At 39.2% G+C, this 16,440-nt stretch overlaps 1 protein-coding gene across 3 annotated transcripts in view; it reads right to left on the reverse strand.

The window, feature by feature from the left end:
- Nucleotides 1–15,869, reverse strand: part of LOC119719381 (unconventional myosin-X-like) — a 60,720-nt gene extending 44,851 nt beyond the window's left edge. The window contains exon 1 of one of the 3 annotated variants that reach the window (XM_038188809.1): nucleotides 15,750–15,869. The gene's annotated coding sequence lies outside the window, so the exon portion shown is untranslated. The remainder of the gene's footprint in view (nucleotides 1–15,749) is intronic. The other 2 variants (XM_038188810.1, XM_038188811.1) reach the window with 2 other exon arrangements.
- Nucleotides 15,870–16,440: the final 571 nt, after the last annotated feature.

Consider the following 16,440-nt stretch of genomic DNA (forward strand, 5'->3'; position numbering starts at 1 on the left):
CTACACGCAGATGCCTCCATATGATCGTACACAAACAAATTGCCCCCCCCCCCAAAAAAAAACCCCAAAACTTCCTACCTATTATCCAATTTTGAATACCATGTAATCGGAAGCAGACTTTATTTTTTTTTGGAGGGGGCCCGTTACATGTTTGTAATCAGTTCATCCATTCTAACCAAGTCCCAATTAGTTCCACTTCCCCAGCTTAAGTTAAATATAGCTCTTTTTTTAGAAGGAAAATATTTCAAACTGAAATAGCAACATGACTAAATATGTGAAGTGTGTAATTGTACATAGCATGGAGGAATTATTCCTACATGATATGGCAGTATGTACCGTGTATGAATGTCTTCACATGTACGTGCACAGTACGGAAATCAATCAATTTCTCTGTTGCATACACATTTCAGTTTCATCAGCACTTTCACTTTTAAGGAACATAATACTTCCCTTTATTTCTATTTTCTTCTTTCTCAAAGCACAGCGCAACATGAATCTAATATGTACATGTACATACCATATATGAATCAACAACATGAAAGCAAGCCAAGTAAAACTGGTCTCGGACCATTTTGGTATAAGGGTTTACATGTGGTACGTAGTCATGTGAATTACAATTTTTTGGTCCAATTTTTGAGACTTAAGCGAGTCTAACTCACAAGTGACAGTGAATGAGTCAGTCAGTCAGTCAGTGAGATTACGGAGAAAGATGACTGTAGATTTGCCCTCTGGGACCAGCACAAAAAAACTCCTCCCCCCCAAAAAAAAATGCTAAACAGATAAACATTTATAAATAATAGCAGCTAGAGTTAGATATTTTTTACTGAAGAAAACAAAAATATCCAAAGAAGCAAATTCCATCACTTGCGAAATCCACACCACGAAACGCTCGTGCATAATACATCTACCGGTAGGCTCCATCTCGACTAGTTATGATCATCTGTAGGGATATTTATCAGAGCTCCCTACTGCCCAATCAGACTGCACAGTGACTCACTTGCTCAAGGGCCACCACAGACTTTTGAATGGTCATCCCTAGGTGTCCAGTTACAGATCCCTGACAATTTCTCTGTCCGCTATCTGTTGGCTTATTCATTGGGAACAACTGACGAAGATGATGGATTTTTTTTTCTGGTTCGACCTGGATATACCGTAGTTATAAAGTTCTCATGCATAATGCAGTGTATTATTAGTAACAGGTTTCGGGGAGGGGGGGGGGCAATGAGGTACACGAGAAGAGAAAATCAAAGGATTTTGTCGCCAAGCCATATTGGAATGCGGTCACATACTCTCGTTGTGAATGCAGTATTGCATTTTTCAATTTTGTTTTGAATAAAAATTTGTTTCAATATGCCACTAGTACAGGAACTGAATGGGTTAAATTAGTAAGAAAAGTGCATTCAGTAAGGAACTGAATGCATGTACTTATTTTTGTTACAGTTCAAGTGGTCTATATATCAGTGATCACTAGCTACATTTTTTCCCTGCTGATAATCGATACACCAATCATTTTCTGATTTACTTTTTTTTCTTTAAAAACCTTTTCTTACTAATTTAACCCATTATCAAACTGTCCCTAATTCCCCTGCCTGTTACTCCTCATACTGCCCCAAACTGCCCCAACACTCTATGGTATATATTGAGAAGAAATACAATGTAATACACGGGTGCTATTCAAAGGGTTAGAAAAAATTAACTAAAAATATACACTGTACATGTACATGTTACAGACCTGTATATAAAAAGTAAAAACATACCGGTAAACCTTGTCAACATGTTTATATTACAGTTGTACCAACATTACATTAATCACTTACGAGACAACAACTTCTGTTGTTATTAGCTGCATTTCTACAGAGTCTTAACATGCAATTGAATGGCAATTTGAAGGTTTTTTAGCTGCCAAATGTTTAGAGAATGAATCACTACAATACATACTACACCTATTGTATACTTTTCCCAATCACACTTACTTTTTATTGAGTTCCCAAACCTCCAAAACAGACCAAACCAGTGAAACCACACAACAGGCCTGGGTCAACAGGTGACCCTGGCGGTTTCCTGACAAAAAGGGGATAGTCTTACCACCTGACACAAAGGAAATGTGGCCATAAATACCTTGTGCAAACTGGAATGTCAAAACGTACAAACTACTTGTGGACTACTTGTCCACTGTCTACACATGGAGTGTTTTGGGTCTTGGCAAAGTTTGCAATGTTAATCCTACTCTAGAAGAAATCATGCGCCATGCGTATGTTCATGCTTACATTATACTTTTCAAGTGCTGGACATACCTTGCCCCTGCCAAAAATGAAAGCCTACAGACAATACAGAAACTCTCCATGTTTACATACTGTGTGTGGTGTAAATATTCATCACCATACATTTACAGGGTAAATTTATGTACCGGTAAATGTGCATACAGTGTATGCTGTATACATCGGAAATTATATATTATTGTTCCGTGTTCCCATGATTTTGCGACACTTTTTAGGATTACAATTCGTAATGATTAATGTAGTAAAATGAAACTCATCACACTTTGGTTTCTAAGGGTTTGTGAGATACGAAACAGAAATATTGTCATTTCTAAAATGTAAATATTCCACCATATGATAATCATAGAAGGGAATATAAAGTATGTATCTGTCAAATACATGAAAAAATGTGTAATTATGCAATAGTATGCACAATTATGCATAGTGTTTTGGATTAGGATTATCACCCAAAGTTCACAGAATTAAATCACATTTTTAAACAGATAACAGATTTACGTTTTATCCCAGAAATATGTTACCACAGATAAGTAAAACTTTTATCAGACACAAAAAACTACCGTATTGACAAACGAGAGAGAATTAGTGGAAGAGTCTACAATTCATGCACAGATTGATGACTAAAAGTAAACATTTTTGTGTGCCTCAGGAACACACCAGTGTGCAGCGCTGTTTCTTTACTTTTTCAGACCGTGCAACGGAGAAATCACTTGAGAACAAACACTGGGCCAGAATGCATCTTCAGTAACACAAGCCCATCACTGCGCCGCTTGACCAAATAATACCGGTACGCAAGGGGGAAAAATTACAGCGGCGAGTGCCCTTTGCAGGACTTTCAGTCAACATGATTGGAATAAAGATGTTGGTGAAACCTTGGCATAGAATGACAGGTCGCTTTTCATCAGAGCTTTTATTTCTGATACAATATCCAGCAGACTTTTGCACGAGTTTCAACATTTTGATATTAGGAGACAAATGAAACATAATACCAAGCCTGGATTTTACATCTATGCTAAAGAAATGGATTAGATTCTGGGAAACTGAAAAATCCGCAAAATAATCATTTTTGTGTGTTTTTAATTTACCTAAAGTTACTACTTACGATACCCATTTCTTTTGTTCTATATACCTGTACTGGTAGATAAAAGACGTTGACAGTAAAACCTGAGGGATTTGAGATTTCAAAAGGGATTCTTTATAACAATTGAAATCAGGAACTATCCTGACCAAAAAATTCCCGAAATGGGGAAAAATCCTGACAAATCCCCCCATCTTTATTAAAAAAGTCTTAAGAGAATAACAATTAGCACACTCGTTGTACACACTAGCACACTCATTGTACGCTTTAAAGATACAACAGCTTTTAACAATTTAAACTAATTTTGCACAACTATATTTCTTTGTAGATGGCGATTTTTCCAATTCTTTTCATTTATTACAAGTTTGACGCTAGTTTTATCACAACTTTGCAATATTAAAAAAAATTGATCTAGAGATCTGCAAAAACCTCATGAGCCTGTGAACCAAAACCAAACGAAGTCTTTGTGAACATTCAATTGAACAGATTTCCTCTTTCAACATTAAATAACTCACAACTGACATGAGAATGAAAAGAAAAATGAAAACAAGCTTTGTTGATCCAGCCGTGGAGTTTAAAAAAACAATAGACCCCATTTAGCTCACAATGTTCCCTAACATGACAAACATCAAAAGAGTTCAAGGCAATGATTTTATAAAAAGAAGCATTACATGTTCAAGGTTGTTCAAAGGCTAAATGGAAGACATATCCAGGGGGAAAAAATCCAAATGTTTGTAAAAGGTTTACAGTTTATTTTCATTCACGTCCTCATTAGCCTGTCAAAACAGGAGCCAGTTGACATTTGAGCTTCCTCCGAGTTCCAACCATTCATCCAGTCTTCGATCGGCAAAGCCCCGAATAAATGCATACGAAATGAGTTCCTGGTTAATACCGCTCAGACTGTTATTGCTGCAAGGAAATCCAAAGTATCGTTTTTGGAGCTCTTGAATTTTAAAGGAGACCGGTGCCCTGGGGCCAGACCTGTGATACCAAGTGAATAGGAGCAGACGACCATACATGCGGCTTCAACCTTAAAGGGTCTCTTCCTAGTTTGACTGGATTGTCCTCTAAATGTTTGGACAGCGTGTTGGACAGCGTACCAGCCAAACAAGATCCAAGGACTAAATTTGGTACACGCACCCTGTAGCCCTCCAGGCTACTGCTCTGTAGCATGCACAAAGTACAGGCAATGGAAATTGACAAACTGTGCAATGAATCGTTCTTGAAACGCTTTTTTTGGCAACTGTCTACATTCAAAATGGCAAAACAAATTGAAAATAAGGTGAGATGGGACACAAAGCTGCATTTTCAAGGATTGCATTAAAGTTCTTTGAGCAGGACTACCCTGCTAAATCCAACAGGGTCCAACGGTTACTTTCTGCTCAATCCAACAGAATCCAACTGTGCCTAAGTTTTCGTTGTCTTCTGGATCCAAGAGAGTCCAACTTGACGTTATTTATCAGTACCCAACAGAATCTGACTGTATTATAAATATAATGTACGTGTACAATGTACACGTACATGTGTAGATGGGGTTTACTGCTCAATCCAACAAGAGCCAACGGGTTTACGATATAGTTGGATCCCGTTGAGATTTTCAGGGTAAGGGTTAAACAAAAATACATTGCATGGGCCCTTTTTGCTGCATGCGTATTTACATGCAAATTCTAATATGTTGCCAAGTACGAGGGCTTTAACTTATTTGGATTCTGACAGCTTTCTCAAGAAATAATATCTTGCCCTTTGAGTCCCTGAAACAGAAAGTGCAACAGGGAGGTTATCATCACAAAGTTCAATCCTCAAGTCAGCTTGTTTAGAATGTACTTTTGCTATTTACAATCCCACGACTGCTTTGTATATGTACACCTGCAGTATCAGGATTCGGAAGAAAAGTGAAAGGAATTATATTCCCCTATCCCCCCCCCCCCCCTCCCTTGACAAAATAGCGTTGTAAGGTGGCACACCTGTACCCTCTAATTAAGGGCAACGCATGAGTGCATCCGATGAGAGTACGGAGGCATGAAAATGTCGGTCATCACAGCTCCTGCCTCCCAGCCAGGTGTAAGCGAGGTGCAAAGATGCAGAATTGATACGGACTCTTCTCATTCTGTATCAAACATAACTTAAATTCTGTACAGTGCTATTTTTTTCTATCACTTATTTCAGCAATGCTAGCAAGAGGCAAGAGGCAAGCACATTTCCATCCACTGAGTCTTTGGATTTGGAATTTGCTCCTACATAATGTACATAGGGTAGGCCTACATAGTACAAGTAGCACACATGCACACATGTAGTATGAGTAAACATCTTGAGAATAACGTTTTATCATTTGACCCTTACTATCCGGAATGCATCAAAATCAACTCCCAGGCTGTGCAGTATTTTGACAGTACAATGTTTTTTATGTGGAGGCTAGCCTCAATTACATACCTGTACATGTACAAAATGTACGTTTACAAGGGGCTCATGTCCCATTCTTGTTTTTTTTTTAAAGAATAAAGAATGTGCCATGGGCTCTAGTGCAGTGTTGGCTAATTCTGGAAGACTTTTATTGTAGAAGCACCTGGAAGTTAGGGTCAGGCAAGCAACCAGGTCAATTCCAAGCTCAACAAAACTTTATACCTTGTATTTTTGCAACATATTTGCAACATTAAAAAACCGAAACGTTATGAAATACCTTACTAATAATAGTCTCAGGCATCCTGGGAAATCATTGCATCTGGTACATGCTTATTTTCAAGAAAAGTGAAATTTTGTATCAGTTTCCAACGATGATTCGGCCGAACCATAGTTGGAAAAAAGAAAAGCTTTTTTTGCAAATACTGCCCCCAATTGCCCTTATGTACCGGTAGTTATTCCACATTTCTGCAAGCTATGTACCGGTACCAGTAGTCTGGTTCCCTGACCGGACAATTCCATGACGTCTGTACCGGTATACTCTGTAAATTGTTCCATTTCATTTGAAGCATCGGGTCAGGGAACCAGACTAACAAGAACAGCATTTTAACTTCTTTTTTTTTATGGCATTCATAAAATCAAAACTTTAAACAGGTTAGTACCGGTAGAACAATATTTGCTATAATATACGAACCCCCAAATCCGGGGTTCTGGTAATTTCTGAAAATTACGGCAAAAGCAATTGAAATACATGTATATTACCTTAAAATTTTCAATGCTATCAGTGTGAAGTGAAAAACAAGCTGATCCAAGGAAAAGTTGCATGCCTGTACGGTTATCTGATGCAGTTGTGGAACACAAAGTCAAGTTCAGAGTGTACAATATATTTTTTCAGACCTAAAAGTAATTTTAAGTTACGTCCATTAGGTGCACTGTTACATCACATACATGTACTGAAATTAAATTTAGCAGTATATTTTCTTTACACCAAATATTAAAAAAGAAAGAGGAAGATTACAAAAGCTGTAAGTTAAACAGTTGAGCGAGCGCTATGAAAACAAACCAATAACAAGTGACCCTTTCAATGCTCCAACAATGGAATAACTATTTAGGTTTCATCTACGGTTTCATCCAATCTATGAAACCAAAACTCCTCATACCCGGAGGGGAGTCATGGTGTAGAATCAAAATACAGTGAGTGGCTTACAATGTCAATCCAATCATTTTTAAACCATTCCAAGGAATTAAAGTGCACAGCTTAACTGCATTCGAAGTGACAATCACACACATTGACATTTACAAATGTACACCATGTGAAAATCAGACAATCATACAAAGTGACACACACAAAGTGGCAACCACACAATGTACGAGTCACACAAACTGACAATCACACAAAGTGACAGTGACATTGACTTTAAAGATCATAACTTACTGAAGGTCCACACTATTCTGTGATATGTTCTGTTATAAAACTTAACCCTAACTCCCTAGCGTCTTTTACTAGGAACTGGACCAAGTCCATCAAAATCCATCAATCGCTGTGCGTCCAATACAAAACTGTACATGACATAATGGAATCCACCACTGACGCACTGGTTGACATTCATGGACTTGCTACACATGACGTTTATCACAATAGCAGTACAGGAAGCTAGGCAAAATCAATCGGATACCCCTAGCACTGCTTCAGGCCATCAGGCGCAAGTCCATCATACTCCATCAATAGTTAGTCACGCCAGGCCCTCTGGATCAAGTCCCCCAAAATCCACCAAAATGAGGGGGGGGGGGGATGGATTTGGATGGAGTTGGGATGGTAAATACTTTTCTGACTACAAACAAAGTTATTTACATTTAGCTGATGTACAATGTATAATATTTGTAATTCATAATCAGGTCCCAATTTGTCAACACAACTATTCTGTAATTTACACAGGTATGAAAAAAATACACTAGATTTTACATAATTTCTCCCAAAAAAAACTCCAAGACATTTTACGTATTCTTGGCCAAAGGTGTAAGTGTGCATCTGGCAATAGAGTTCTCTGTTGTTTCGACTATTCTACAGGGTTTTACACTTGCAGGGTATATTTTACGTCCTGAGGTTAGTTTGTGTCTTTCAAATATTTACTTGACAGTAAAAAATGGCTAGGATTCAGCCTTTGGCCGCCATGTGTCATTTCAAATAAACAAACCGTAAACCATGCTACCATGGACAATACACACACCAGGCTCTGCTTCATATAACATTGGGACATCCACTAGTGATGATGACTGATGCAATTACTATGTCTTGAGTCAAAATGTCCTTGGGATGATTGTGTTGATTTCATGTCATGAACACTGCAGATGCTGCCTATAGGTACATTTTGTACACATTCTAGATGGTTCACTGCACATTGTGTATGTATGTGTAATATTTTCTTTTTTGCAGGCAGGTAGAGTCTTCGACCAAGGATTTTTTTTTATAGGGGTGGGGGCTAGGGGTTTCAAATTTGTTTTGGTACACTCGCTTTTGAGTTGTTACATGTACATTTGCACACGTATGCATTGTATTTTGTAACCCAAGTTTCTATGCAATGGAATCATTGTCAGAATTTTCAGGATTTGTGAATTATGTTTTCAAATTTTCATTTAACACCCCTCTCCAAAAAAAGTTTTGGGAAATAGAAGATGGCGTGAGGGGACTGGGGGGGGGGGGCTTTACAAAATGTATCATTTATAACACCATGGAGGAAGGGGTGTTCCTTCCTCCATGATAACACCTGTATCCTAACCACTATGAGTATGAAAAGAAGGTTCAAATTTAGCTGCAACTTAAGCAGTAAAAGTGGCATATTTTTTAGTGAAAACTTCTGCAAGTACCGGTAAACCATGAACATGTACATGTACAGTACATTGTATTAAAACACATGCCAGAGGTAATGCCCTGCGAAATCAATCTGCAGCGTTAATGAGATTAATCTGCAACTGTACAGGAAGACTTCCAGTGAAAACCAATGCAAGGTTTGTGTGCAAACCTTGCTGACAGGATCAACTCTTATCCAAACAGCGTAAAACACTTAGTGTCAATCAATGAATGCTGTTAAACAAATCAATTGCTATTGACGTTGACTTGATAAGGCGGCCATCTACTATAATAACTCCCACTGCAAGCATACAAAGACATGCACTACTGTACAAACACAGGTGTGAAATCCAGGTAAACATTCAAAACTATGAATGAATTTACCATTCAAAATTTGTATACGTGTACATGTATGGTGTAAATCAGTATACAAAGACTGCTGCTAGTGTTTGATTTACTTGTCTACAGCTACTGTCCAGGTCTTTGCCTATTAGTATTACGGCCAGTTCGTACTTCATGCGAATGCCGTGCAAATTTGACGTCACGAAGCAGCTGCTGCGACATTCGCCAGAGTTGAAATGTGTTCAACTTTAGCGAATTCGCGGTGCGAAAACTTGCCCTGACGTCACAAATTTCGCGTTTGCACCGAGTATGAGCTGGCGTTACCAACTATAATGAGAACATGCTGACAGAAGACAATATGATATGGCAACAGCCGCAGCTCTGAAAGCCCGTTTCTAACACGGCCTAGTAATAAAGATGTACATGTACCTGGAAAATTATACTAGCAAAATGTCTGTCCCAAGAATATTTAAAGTACAGCGTACAACTGTATACATTTGTACAGAAGAAGCCTGTGAGGATTTGAGGAAAGGACATTCATGAACGGACAAATTGATTTAGTTTATTCAGGGCAATCAAAAATTGTCCAAACATTTTTAGGTTAATAAAACAAGCAAATGAAAAAATTTAATAAACCAATTATTCAACTTTTAAGTTAAGTAATGAGAGGCTAGCTAGAATGTGGATTCTTTCTTAGCCTTGGGTACTCCAAGCTGAAACATATGGTAAACTGCTCAAATTGCATGGCTATTATACAATTTGCCTAAATAAAATTAACCACAGATCAGCCTTGATCTTACCTGAAACCCATTAAACATGTACACGGCTTAGCCTTGAGACCCTAAAAACAAAATGACGGCCTCTCGTTCTCATCAGAACGCTCGTCAATAATGCAACATTTTCACTGATGATGATGGGTGACAATTTTAGCGGTTTGCTTTTGCGCAACACATGCTGCATGCATCAACTTTGGCGGGAGGACAGTCGCTCATCAGTGTTGTGAAATTTGAGAGCCCCGACGTGTGTGCGGCGGAGAGCTGGATGATTCATGATTGCTGTGCGAACTTTGCAAGTGAGGCTTGTAAGGGTGGAGAGTTCGAGCCAAGTAAAACTTAAGGCCTGTGCTAAACTTGCAAAGAATCCTCTCCCTCTGGTTCCCCCCCCCCCCCAAGAAATTTTACAATGAATTTCACATGGAAACATTAACCCATTAGAACCTCTACTGCCCCCAACTGCCTTCCTATATTATTTCCTGTACCGCTCAAAATAGCCCAAGCAGTGAAGCACACTATGGTCTTATGAAATCATCAGGAAATATTTACACACGCACAATGTCATACAATGCAGTACATACAGTGGAACGCCGCTATACCGAACACCCCTATACCGAACATTCGGCTATACCGAACATCATCCTTGGCTCCCGGTTTTGTACAAAACGTACGGAACATCATTGTTGAAAAAAGTCAACAGATTAACAAAAAAAACTACCGTTGTACATGTACCCTAACCCCCTAGGCCCTTGTTGCTTACAACCATCCTCAATCCTCCAAAATCCGCCAACATTTTTCAACTCCGCCTAAATTTTTCAAAATTGTCAGACAGTCCTGCCTCAAAATGCATTCATCCTCAATCCTCCAAAATCCTCCTCATCCCAAAACTTTGCACTCGTGTTTAAATGAAGGATAACCAACGCCAAATCCTTCAAAATCATCAGACAGTCCTGCCTCTAAATGCATTCATCCTCAATCCTCCAAAATCCTCTTGTACTTCATTCACCATTCATCCTCAATCCTCCAAAATCCTCATGTGCTTCAATCACCATTCATCCTCAATCCTCCAGAATCCTCATTTGATTCAATCACCATTCATCCTCAATCCTCTAGAATCCTCCAAAACCGCCAGGAGGATTTTGGAGGAGTGAGGTGGGTTAGGGTTAACCCATTAGAACCTCTACTGCCCCCAACTGCCTTCCTATATTATTCCCTGTACCGCTCAAAATAACCCAAGCACACTATGGTCTTACGAAATCATCAGGAAATATTTACACACGCAAAAATGTCATACAATGCAGTACATATATTGTGCTAATTATAGTAAATTTAAATTCATTAATTGAAATGCACAAAACTTAAAGTGTTGTTTACAGCTGGTATTGAGCACAAGATCATTTTTAGCTGTGGGATACATGTAGCAGTTCAACAAATCATCATGTCTCTCCGTTAGTCCGTTACTTTGTAACCAATGTTAACATTGTCTATTGCTCCCACATATTATAACCAATTTCAACCAAACTTTGTCAAAATATCAGTAGCCCAGCCCCAACATGTCACATGACCAAACTGGGATCAGAGGTAAGCATGGGGTCACGGGGGTCGAAAAACCTGATTTGTATTCACTCAAAACACTACTGCTTCCAGAAATTACATGGCACAATCACATGACTCATGCAAGAACACTAATTCGTTGACCCCAGATATTTCTGATCGAGCTTGTTTCTCTTGCACTTTGCTGTTTAATCATGTTACCTGAAACATCTGCAACCCCTCAAAACAAAACAAAAATTGAGTAAGTAATCTGTGTGTAAGTGTACAGTATTTCACACCCCATGAAAATGTATGGATAAAAGTGTGTCAAAACTCCCCACAGAACATTATGCCAATGCCACGAACAAGAGCAATCTGTTTCCAATAAGCCGCACTCCCCTGACGTATCGGAGCTACTCCCCTAGGCTCTAGCTCTTCTCATCTCCCTGCTATTTCTAGCAGAAAGTGTTAATGGACAGTGAAAGATGGGGGACTGAACTTGGGTTACACATCAAGTGTGCGGTTTCAGTTTGACCTACAAAATCAAACTGACCCCACATCCAACACTGCCTTGTTGGTGAGTTCATCAAAAATACCTACTTCTGTCAATACAATGGAGTCAGTGTGGCATGGATTGGGTCACTGGACATGCAAGACCGAATACAAACAATATTACCATTACGTTTTTTGTGAAAGGTTACAGATGGATGTATTTTAGAATACCTGAGCTGTTCAACAATCACAACACACACAACATTGACCTTGTGCCCTCTTTAAACAGGGCCTTTCACACTGTGCAAAATGTCGCTTTCGGACCCCGGTCAAGCAGAGAGATTTGGAGAACCCCTTTCAAGAAAAACATGTGTACATCTTTTACACAACTAGCAAGAAAAACATGTGAACATCCATCTTTACACAGTAATAACCCTCTACAATAGTCAGGCATACAACTGGGAATTTAGGGGAAAAAACGAGGAAATCCCAAACCACACAAGACTTTGTGCAGTGTTTTTCAATTTGTAATGGCATTTATGAGAAACCTGTAACAAAAACGAGGAAATCAGAGGATCCGAGGAAAAGTTGCATGCCTGAATAGTAAAATCCAACCCTGGTCAGGCCCAGCGTTGAGAGGCTCTACCCGGTACAGAGTCCAAAATCTACACCCGATACATGTACACACCGGCGGAAATGTAGACGGTATATGTGCCTCATTGACCTGTGTTCAATTAACAGAGTTTAACACGGGTAGGCAGTGTGAAAAGGCCAAGAAAACAGGTACTTCATTTCCTTACGAGCTTTGGTGTATCAAATAAGTAATGGCCAACCACATTGCTAATAGTCGCTCACTGTTGAGGCATGCCACAGCAAATTGAACCCAACAGGACTCCTACTGTGAACTTGGTGGTGGTCAGTTGCTACCTGGCAACCTGTGAAATCTATCCTAGCATCCCACTTGTACTTGACGAGTGTAATAAAGCAGGATCATTCATTGTTGGCTAGTTTTCTGGCTTGCCGCTGTTGCCTGGAATTAGACGTACTGAAAAACTTCCTTCAAGAAGTAAAACCTAATGCACTGTACGCAACATTGGCTCTTTCATCAATCACAGAACGTGCTCTCTTCGTTGCTCCATAAGTATACAACTTAGTCTACCGGTAGCTATTCCTAAGTGGTGAACATGAAAGCAGCGCTGTTACGAAATTACATGTGTGTCAATTGACTTTGCTTTCTTATTAAAGGGACACTAGGTCCTGGAACAGCCCAATTGGGCTACAAAATGTGCTTGAACGAGATTATGTTTCAAGATCGGAAAGAAAATTTAAAACTAGGATATATACATCCACACAACTACCCTTTAAAAACTGGGCGTTTTTGTGTTATTCCTGTATTATGTGTGCGAGAACGAATTTCGGGGTCCACTTTTGCGACCCCATAAATTCGAGCCGTTTGGATGCTAGTTGTGATTTTATTCGTATGCGTAAAGTGTTTGCCTTTTGCGGACGTTGAAGAAACCAATTTTTTTGCATTGGTGATTGGTCACCGCTGATCCTGAGACACACAACGTGTATATCGTACACTAGAGAACGATACGAAAAACGTATTCGTACTCCGTCGTGTCAGATGTAAACAACCGGGTTTTTTTTCGTCTTTTCTCAGGAACGGTAAGACATTAGGTTGGTTTCCTTTCAACCACATGTTTGAAATAGGATAAGTAAACAATCCAAAACATGAAATTTTCGGGGATTTCAGGACCTAGTGCCCCTTTAACGAAATACATGCATGCAAGAAAGAACATACATATGTATACACTACATCAACATGAACACATTCATGTACAACAGTATATTGTACGTACCGGTACAAGTATGTGGTAAAAAGTACTTTCACATGTACCAGTAGATAAACATTTTTCTCAAGTCCGTTGAGACGTAACTGACAGTGACAGATAGCAACTAACGACTTTTTAATTTTTTATAGGCCTTATCACGTTTATCAGTGCATTAAACCCTATAGTCTATACAACTGCCCGTGCATAGGCAGCGCATGAATCATTAGTTTACATTACAATAACATCAGCACGTAACCTTCAAATTAATCAACAAACCAGTAGCCAAGGGACGTGATCTATAACATTTTAGGAGACAGCGTCATGCTGATCGTTGGGGTGATGTCATTTTCTTCGTCAGCACATTTCATTATCCACAAGGTCTCATCAATATTGCTCTTTAAAGAGAATTTGTAAGTCCTAAACTAAAGGTATTTGAAGATTGCATGATTCTATGTCTTCTTTTAAACTCATTGATGCAACTTCTTGTACATCATTACATAAATGCTGTATTGGGGGAAATTTTAAGTTCCTGCAAAAACATCTAGGTATGAGCATGGAGGTAGGAATAGAAGGAGTTAGCATGGAAATCCCCCTGGTTTTAATCCCCAATTAGCACCTTCCGGGCCACTGTGGTGAGCTATGGGATATCACGCAGCGCATCAAGGCATTTTAACGACCGCCGTTAATTCCCTTGAACGCTACGTCTAGTGCCGACCGCTACATGTAGCTCTGTTCACCACCAAAGAAGCCCGACTCCTACATACTTCCTACCGGTACCATCCAACAATCAAATATATAATTCGGCCATGCGCAGTACGTTTTGAGCCAACCTCGTCCCCAGGGTGTCGAGCAGTACACGCCCACCACTACCTGCTCTCTCACCCTGGTATTGGATCATTTGCAAAACCAAGATTTTTGAACACGTATGCAAATGAGAAATAGTCTGGTGCCTGCCTGTGCGTTACATTTGCGTTTGTTTTTGTATGCGATGTCTGGGGTAAAAACAGAATCAATTCGTCGCAGCGCGAGCATGGCGTGAGTTACGAAAACAGGATTTTATTTTAATTAAACTGTTACGATCTTAACGAGACAACATTCAGTATCACATTTCATATTACTATTGACAAATTGGAAAGGAAATTAATATTTCCGAGAAGGCGTGGATGAATGATCGCAAAAACACGTACTGCACGTTGTGAATAACAACACCAAGTACACGATATAAATCCATTTCTAGCCAATTGCAGTATCGAAGCAGGATACAGAAAGAAAGTTCCCTATCCTGGGCTTACTATTGGAAACGAGGTTGGAAATAAAGTAAGCGTTAACCTATGCACATATATATTTCGTGCACATGTTTCGTGCACAACTAGGTTGACAAATGCTGTCTAAATCACGAGTCAACATTTAAACTTTATTGCATTGTTCCTTTTTTTTTATACGACCAAGAAACAATGAAAGGCCAAAGTTAATTAACCTTGTTAAAAATTGAAGACACAATTTAAACCTCTTGATAAATTTTCAATTTTCAAAACATTACAGTGCAGCTACCAATACTGTGATAGCAAAATTGTGGGTTTTTTTTTTTCAAACTTGGAGGAATAAAGAACCAACTCTGAGACACACCATCTCTTATATTTTGGCACAAAACACATTTCACACTTCCCGGAAGTACATTGTACAGTTTCAATAATTTGTACACAACCTGTCCTTAGTTTGCTATGCATGGTTTGTAACACTACAGGCATGACAGGCTTGTCTACTTACCCAAAAATAATGTTCACAGCATAGGCTTAGGTAATAATTGAATAAAACTGTTAACCATATTTTATCAGACAAACAAAACTGTTTACATAGTAACAGTCTCTCCGTAAAAGTGGTTACTGACTGGCAGGCCCACGTTCGCGTTCCGACATGTCCGAGCCAACCGGCTGAGGGGAAATTTCTCCAAGATAACTTCCGTGGTTTTTCCACGCGGCGACGTCACTCATGTCAGTCAGCCAGTACAGTCAGCACGGCGAGTGCACAAAATTATGCCGGTCATTTTCTCCCGATTTTCAAACGCAAATAATTCCGTTCTACAACAGGTGACAGTTTCAAAAAATTCTCCTCGTGAAGATAATGACAAGGTTTATCAGCTTTTGGGGTCAATTCAATAAAAAACTGAACACATACCTGTTAGAATTTCGTCATTTTTGAAGGTAAATTCCTTTGCTCTGTCCGCACACAACTCGACTGCACACAACCAAATGCAGCAATGATATTCAAATGTACACAGTATCTGTACTGTACATGTACACATGTACATAGCGCGCCTGCCTACATACGTTTTATGCAGCATGCAATGTCTGATGCATGCATGAAACCGCAAGTTTTACATTTTGGGCAGGTGAAGTTTGGCGCACGCGCATAACGACTTCCAACTTCTTGACTTTTTTTATGAATAATATAATTTTGATTATTCGGGGTTTTATAGTCTTACGAGCGACGGTCTGAACAACTGAAGATTTCCATTACTTCCTTTCCTGTGAGATTAACTTTTAATCCCTAAAGGATCTGCCGTTTACGTCATGATTATGTCCTTGCCCGAACAATGAAAAGTACTTTCTTTAGAAACTTAAGAGCATTTCTCTCAACTACACACCGACGTGTAATTCTCAAGGTCATTTTATTTCATTCGTTTAACAAAAAAAACACACCCACCCAATTTGGCCTTGCAATTTAAGAATAATACATTGATCGATGGTTGCCCACACTCGTGAAGTGCGCCCTCAGTCCTATTCCAAGTTTTGTCATGGTGAATATGAAAATGTTTTCCCTATTTCAACATCGACTTTGGTTCATATCGGCAATACTTTGAGAAAAT

The sequence above is a fragment of the Patiria miniata genome, unplaced genomic scaffold, assembly GCF_015706575.1.
Source record: "Patiria miniata isolate m_02_andy unplaced genomic scaffold, ASM1570657v1 HiC_scaffold_8, whole genome shotgun sequence".
Taxonomy (NCBI): domain Eukaryota; kingdom Metazoa; phylum Echinodermata; class Asteroidea; order Valvatida; family Asterinidae; genus Patiria; species Patiria miniata.